Consider the following 6,000-nt stretch of genomic DNA (forward strand, 5'->3'; position numbering starts at 1 on the left):
AAAACCTGCCATTTTTTAAGCAGCCTGAGTTAAAATGCATTAAGTTAAAAATGGATGAAAAGATTCCCACCATCGTTCCACATTTCAGACTCTATGAAACTATATGGAGAGAATATTAAAAGACAACAGAAGTTAAAATAAAAACGTACCAAGACTTTCATTTCAACAACCTGCCAAACACATAAATGAGTAATAAAATCCAACTGTGCTGTTGGCAATGGTGAAGCAATCAACAAGAAACAACCCTTGCTCCCCTCCCCAAGACTACTGACACCAAGAGACGGAAAAGCAAAGTCTGTCATTTCTTACCACCAAAGGAAAAATAATCATCAGTTTAAGTAATGACAATGTCTAAAAGGACAGACCCCACATACTCTACCCACACTGAAATTAATTGCATTTATTCTACAAATATTTCTGAGTCTCTCCTACCCACTCTCTTCCATGCGTAGGGACACAGAAGTGAACAAAACAACGTAAATTCCGCAAGAGCAAGAATTTAACATTCCTAAACGCCACAATCAAATTTTGCCTCATTTAAATAAAGCTACAATTTCCAATACATGTGTATTCATTCTTTAATAATGTTACCTGTTTATTAAATTCCTCCCTACATAAAAAAAGTGATTAAGCAAAGAACCAAAGTCCGTGACGATCCTTTTTACTAACTTCAAAAGGGGTGTTCTACCTTTTGTCATTTTTGTCATATTAGTTTGAAAGATAAAGCACACTAGTGAAAGCAATGGGATTCTGAAAATTAAAACACACACACACACACACACACACACACACACACACACACAAAACAATGCAGCCCTGAATATTAATCTCCTCTCAAATCTAATAATGCTGTTTTGGCAAATGGATTAAGCCATTATTTGTTTACCCTGCCACATGAACGGGGCAATTGTTCATTCAGAGCTCCGTCCGACATATAAAAGAGTATTTAGTGTTCTAAAAACTGTACGCTCCGTAAACAATAGATTGCAATGTCGATGTCCGTACCCCTTCATCAAATAAACCCTTATTATCTCAGCCTTTTACATTTGCACCATGCCAGCCGTAGGGCCACAGGACTCATTAAAAAGTCTGGTACAAACCCTCAACCGTATTTTTAAACTGATCTCTGATGAAACGGGACTTCACTCAATCTCGTTAGGGGAAAAAAGAAAAGAACCCTGTAGCGGGCACGGTGCAGGAATCCTGACCTCTCTGTACAGGAAGGGATGCGCTTCACCGAAGCCGCAGTAACGCAGAGCCCCTCTTTCAGACTTCGCCCGGAAATCAGGCGGAGGCGCGTTCACGGGAAGCGGGAAGCGGGCACCGGGGCCGAGACCGCAAGCCGGGCTGCCGCCTCCGCGGCCGGACAAACTTGCGAGGCTCCGAGGCCGCCCGCGGCCGCGGCGGCAGGTAGACAGAGCGCGGCGGCCGGGGACGGCGGGCCTGGCCTCGCGGGGGCCGGGGCCGGGGGCGGCGCGGCGCCCCGAACCCCGTACAGGACACAACATCCCTTTGCCGCCAGGGCCAACGCACTCTCTCTAGTAATTCAACACCCTTACTTTCAAACTGGAGGTCGGTGGGGGGGGGAGGGGCAGAAAGGAGGGGGAGAAGTTCTAATAAATTCCCCCCCCATCCCGCACTGCAACATGGAATTCCACCCAGGCTCACGGTATTTTCTGGGCGCCCCGAAGGGACGAGCCAGGCCGCGCCGGGGCCGCGCCCAGGCGGCGGGAACCCGCCGCTGCCCGGGGTCTGGGGGTCCGGGGCCCACCCCGGGGGCGGACCGCGCGCCCGCGCCGACCAGAAACGCCCGGCGGCCGCCTCGGGCTTCGGGCCGCGCCCAGCGCCTGCCGCCGACCCCGGGAGCGGCCTGGCGGGCCGGGCCGGGAGCTCGGCGGCGCCGCGGCCCGCGGGGCGCGGACACAGAGGCGCGCGAGGCTCTCGCGAAGCGGCCGCCGGGCAGCGCGGGCCCCCGCAAATTCTCGCCACCTCAGTGTCTCCGGAGCCGCCCGGGAGCAGGGACTGGGGGGGCGGGGGGGGAAGGGAGGGCGCCAGCGGCTTACCCCGAGAGCGAGCGGCTCCTTCCCGCCCCGAGCGTGGCCGGGGCGCTGCGCGGCGGCGCCGGGCGTCGCGGCTGCGGCCGGGAGGGAAAGGCGGCGGTGGGAGCGCTGGGCCGCCGGGGACGAGAGGCGCCGCCACCACCGCAGACAGCTCCGCAATATGGCCGCCCGGCGGCTCCTCGGGGGGAAGGCGGGGCTGCCCCGCGCCCCCCGCCTCCCCCTGCCGGCCGGCCGGCCTCGCGCCGCGGCCCGAGCGCCAACGCCGCCGCCGCCGCCGCCGCCGCCGTGAGGGCCGCCCGCGCCCCGCCCCCCGCGCTCGCCGCCGCCCGCCGCACGCGGCGTCGCCGGGGGTCGCGGCGCGGGGTGGGGACGCGCCAGGGCCAACGTCGGCCGCGGAGGCCCGCGGGAAGCCCCTGCCGGCGGGACTGAGCCGAAGCTCGCGGCGCGCCCGCCGCCACCCGCTCCGCGCACCCCCGGGAGTGGAAACTTGAAACTCCCGCGGGTGCCGGAAAACTCGCCGAGGGCGTTTCCATCGCCCTCCTGAGGAGGGAGTCTTCTTCCCGGAGGGGGGAGCCAGGACGGAGTCGGGCGCGGGTTACTTGGCTGCTCAGCTGGAGAATCCAGCAGGACATAGAAAGGGGCCTATCTTAGAGGGATTTATGTGTGCCACCGAGAACGTTGAAATTGCTCTGGCAGTTTTTGCCCACCTCGAAAAACGTGCTATTTCGGATAACTCCCAACAAAACCTCGATGGATATGGCCCCAGGCGCGAGTGCAGAGTTTTATCCACGCAAGGATGTCGACGATGTTTACTACCACCGACATTTCTGGGAAGGAGGCGGTCCGGAAGAAAAAAGTTGGACGTGGGGCCCCCGAAGAGCAGCCAAACCTAAATCATCCTGGAATTAGAGATGGTCGGACAAGTGGTCCTAGTCTGACTCCAGGCCACTCACTTTCATTAGTGGCTGGGACTAGACAGACTTGTGGTCAGTGTCCACGCTCCCATCCTTGTCCGTCTTCTGCTGGGATTCAAAGAGTAACACTTGCTCTGAGTATACTTGAACCGTAGTGCACAAAGCCAGATCAGTCCAGCTTGCCGTGCATGCCATCTTTATATAGTTTTACCCTTTATGAACAAACTTTACATTCAAATAATAAAACCTCAAGAGTGTACTTAACTTTTATGGAACAAATAATTCATATGCTTCCTGCCTTAGCATTTGCCTTCCCTGAGACGGTAGCTTTTTCCAGGAACTCTCTCCCCAGATCACTTTCACTAAGCTCACGCTTCAGTTCGCTAAGCTCCCAGCTTCAGTGAGTTTCCTCCATTGCCCTCTGCGACCTTTCTGAACAATTAAAAGCCCCTAGAGTTAAACTCAAAGATCTTCAGATTGCAAATTCCTCGAGGATGGGAACCAGGTGTGTGCTTTTACTTAACTATAAGATGACTCCCTGACTTTATCCCTAGAGTGCAAGGTTTATCCAGGTAATTGCTCAGCGTCCCACATCAAGTTGCATGCATAAAGATAGTCAAAGTATTATGTAAATTCCTGGATAGTACACTAATCAAAAAAAAGTATGTAACACACTTTTGCACTGGAAAACGGATAATACGCTATTGTCTGTCATGTGCCAGGCACTGGGGTAACACACATTTACATGAGCATCTCTTTTAATAATTACAACAACCCTGTGTTTGGGGTCAATATTAACATTGACTTTTTTTTTTTCAACGTTTATTTATTTTTGGGACAGAGAGAGACAGAGCATGAACGGGGGAGGGGCAGAGAGACAGGGAGACACAGAATCGGAAACAGGCTCCAGGCTCTGAGCCATCAGCCCAGAGCCCGACGCGGGGCTCGAACTCACGGACCGTGAGATCGTGACCTGGCTGAAGTCGGACGCTTAACCGACTGCGCCACCCAGGCGGCCCCCCCCCCTTTTTTTTTTTTAATCAGTGACTGAAGAGACTCAAAGGAGTTAAGTAATTTGTTCAGTGTAACACAGCCAGGAAATGGCAGAGCAATGACCAAACCTTAGTTATGTTGGACTCCAAAGCTGTGATTTTATCCTAAACTCTGTCAACAGCAAACAGACCAGAAAATGTAACATTTCAGTTGGCTATAGTATTAGTAAATATTTAGGTAAAAGATAACATTCAAGGCTGGTGAGATAAAAAGGGTACTCTCAGACATTGTGAGTGGGAGTGTAAACTTAAACAGCCTGTTTAGAAAGCAGTTTGGCACCGTGATTCAACCTATAAAAATGTTCATCCTCTTGTACCCGTAATCCCATATCTGGGATTCTTTCTGAATGAAATCATCTGGAATAGAGCAAAACCTTTATTCATAAACTCTACATCACAATAGTATTAAAAGATGCAAGAATTAAACATGGGAACTAAATATCCTGAAAGTAACTATATATACTCTGTGACATTTTGGGTAACAACTTGAAATGTTTATATAATGTGTCTAACACCTTGAAAAATTTTTGGTAGTATTAGGGGGAGGGAACAAGTTATGAAACTATCCAAGCAGTATGATTACATGTATGTTTAAACACACACACACACACACACACACACACACACACACACACACAAGTACAAGGGGTCAGGAAAAAAGAGAAAGTTTGAAATCCAGGGTTGGCTGGGTGGTTTTCTATGGGCATTTTTCTTTATTCTATTCTTCAGTATTTTCTGTCTTATTTTTACAGTGTAAAAATAATTATTTAAATTGAGATCTACTACAATGTGGGTCATCAATTACACAAAAGCAGCAAAGCCACTGCTTCCCAAGTGTGAGACTATACTGTGGAAAACCATAATGCACTGAGCTGACAGATAGTTAGGCGTCAGGTATTTTCATTGTAAATGTCATCTATACACACCATTGTTGTACCTTGTTCCTTATATCAAATATATGCATCTTTAATGAAATATGAGAGATTTAACTGAAAATTTTTTTTTGTTTTATTCCCACATTTATACTGTCAAGGGGAAAATTCACATATGGTTGTTGAAACTAGATTTTTTTTTTCAGAAAACCATTCTGATATTACCAGTAGCTACAAAAAATTTTATATAGCACCTACTATGCATAAAAAAGAAAGACCAAAACCAATCTACTACAATCTATTACTAACTCTTGTATGCTACAATCCTACTGTACTCCACCATATTGACTAATTCTCAATTCTAGAATTCCAATGATAGTTACAAAGCATTTGTCTCAGTAGCACATATAAAAGTCCTTCTTGAAGAAAACTCATTTTTGCAAGTATGGTTTGTAAATGGAACCTCTTCTCCATCTAGAACAAACACTGAGCTCCAGCCCCCTTGCTAGTTTGATTAAGTCTAGGCTCCTGCCCTCTAGATTCAGTAATGGGAAAGGCAAACAAACAGTTGTGCAATATGAGCTATAATAAGGATAGACACAGTGTCAGGTGAAACACTGGGCAGTTAACTTTGCATAGAAAGGAGAAAGCCTCTCAGAGGAGGGAAGGTTGAAGGGGTGAGTAGAGGTTCCCTAAGAGAAGTGGGGAAAGGCAATCAACTTTGAAGACTGAGTACCAAGACGGGGTTGATGTTGAGATAAGGATGTTTATAACTAGAGGTTTATAAAGGTAAGTTGAGATCCATTTGGGAAGATCAGAATTTGCCCTTCATCCTTAAGGAGCTAGGAAGCCATACGAGGCACTAAGAAAAGGAATAATGCAATCCTCTCTGTGTTATAGTAAAGTAACTGGCAGCCATGTGGATTACATGGGAGAGCAGTTCAGTGACAGAGTGATCCATAAGATCAGGGACACCTCAGACAGTTTTGCTATAAAGGCCCGGGCACTAGAGAATGATGGACTGACCCTAGGAGGTTTCGAAGATGAAGAAGAGGAAATAGAATCTTAAAAAAAAAAAAAAAAAAAAAAAAAAGAGGGGGGA

At 48.9% G+C, this 6,000-nt stretch overlaps 1 protein-coding gene across 1 annotated transcript in view; it reads right to left on the reverse strand.

Moving 5' to 3' along the window:
- RDX (radixin) overlaps positions 1-2,200 on the reverse strand; it is a 95,467-nt gene extending 93,267 nt beyond the window's left edge. The window contains exon 1 of the mRNA XM_045038262.1: positions 2,064-2,200. The gene's annotated coding sequence lies outside the window, so the exon portion shown is untranslated. The remainder of the gene's footprint in view (positions 1-2,063) is intronic.
- Positions 2,201-6,000: the final 3,800 nt, after the last annotated feature.

Source organism: Felis catus, chromosome D1, assembly GCF_018350175.1.
Source record: "Felis catus isolate Fca126 chromosome D1, F.catus_Fca126_mat1.0, whole genome shotgun sequence".
NCBI classification, from domain to species: Eukaryota; Metazoa; Chordata; class Mammalia; order Carnivora; family Felidae; genus Felis; species Felis catus.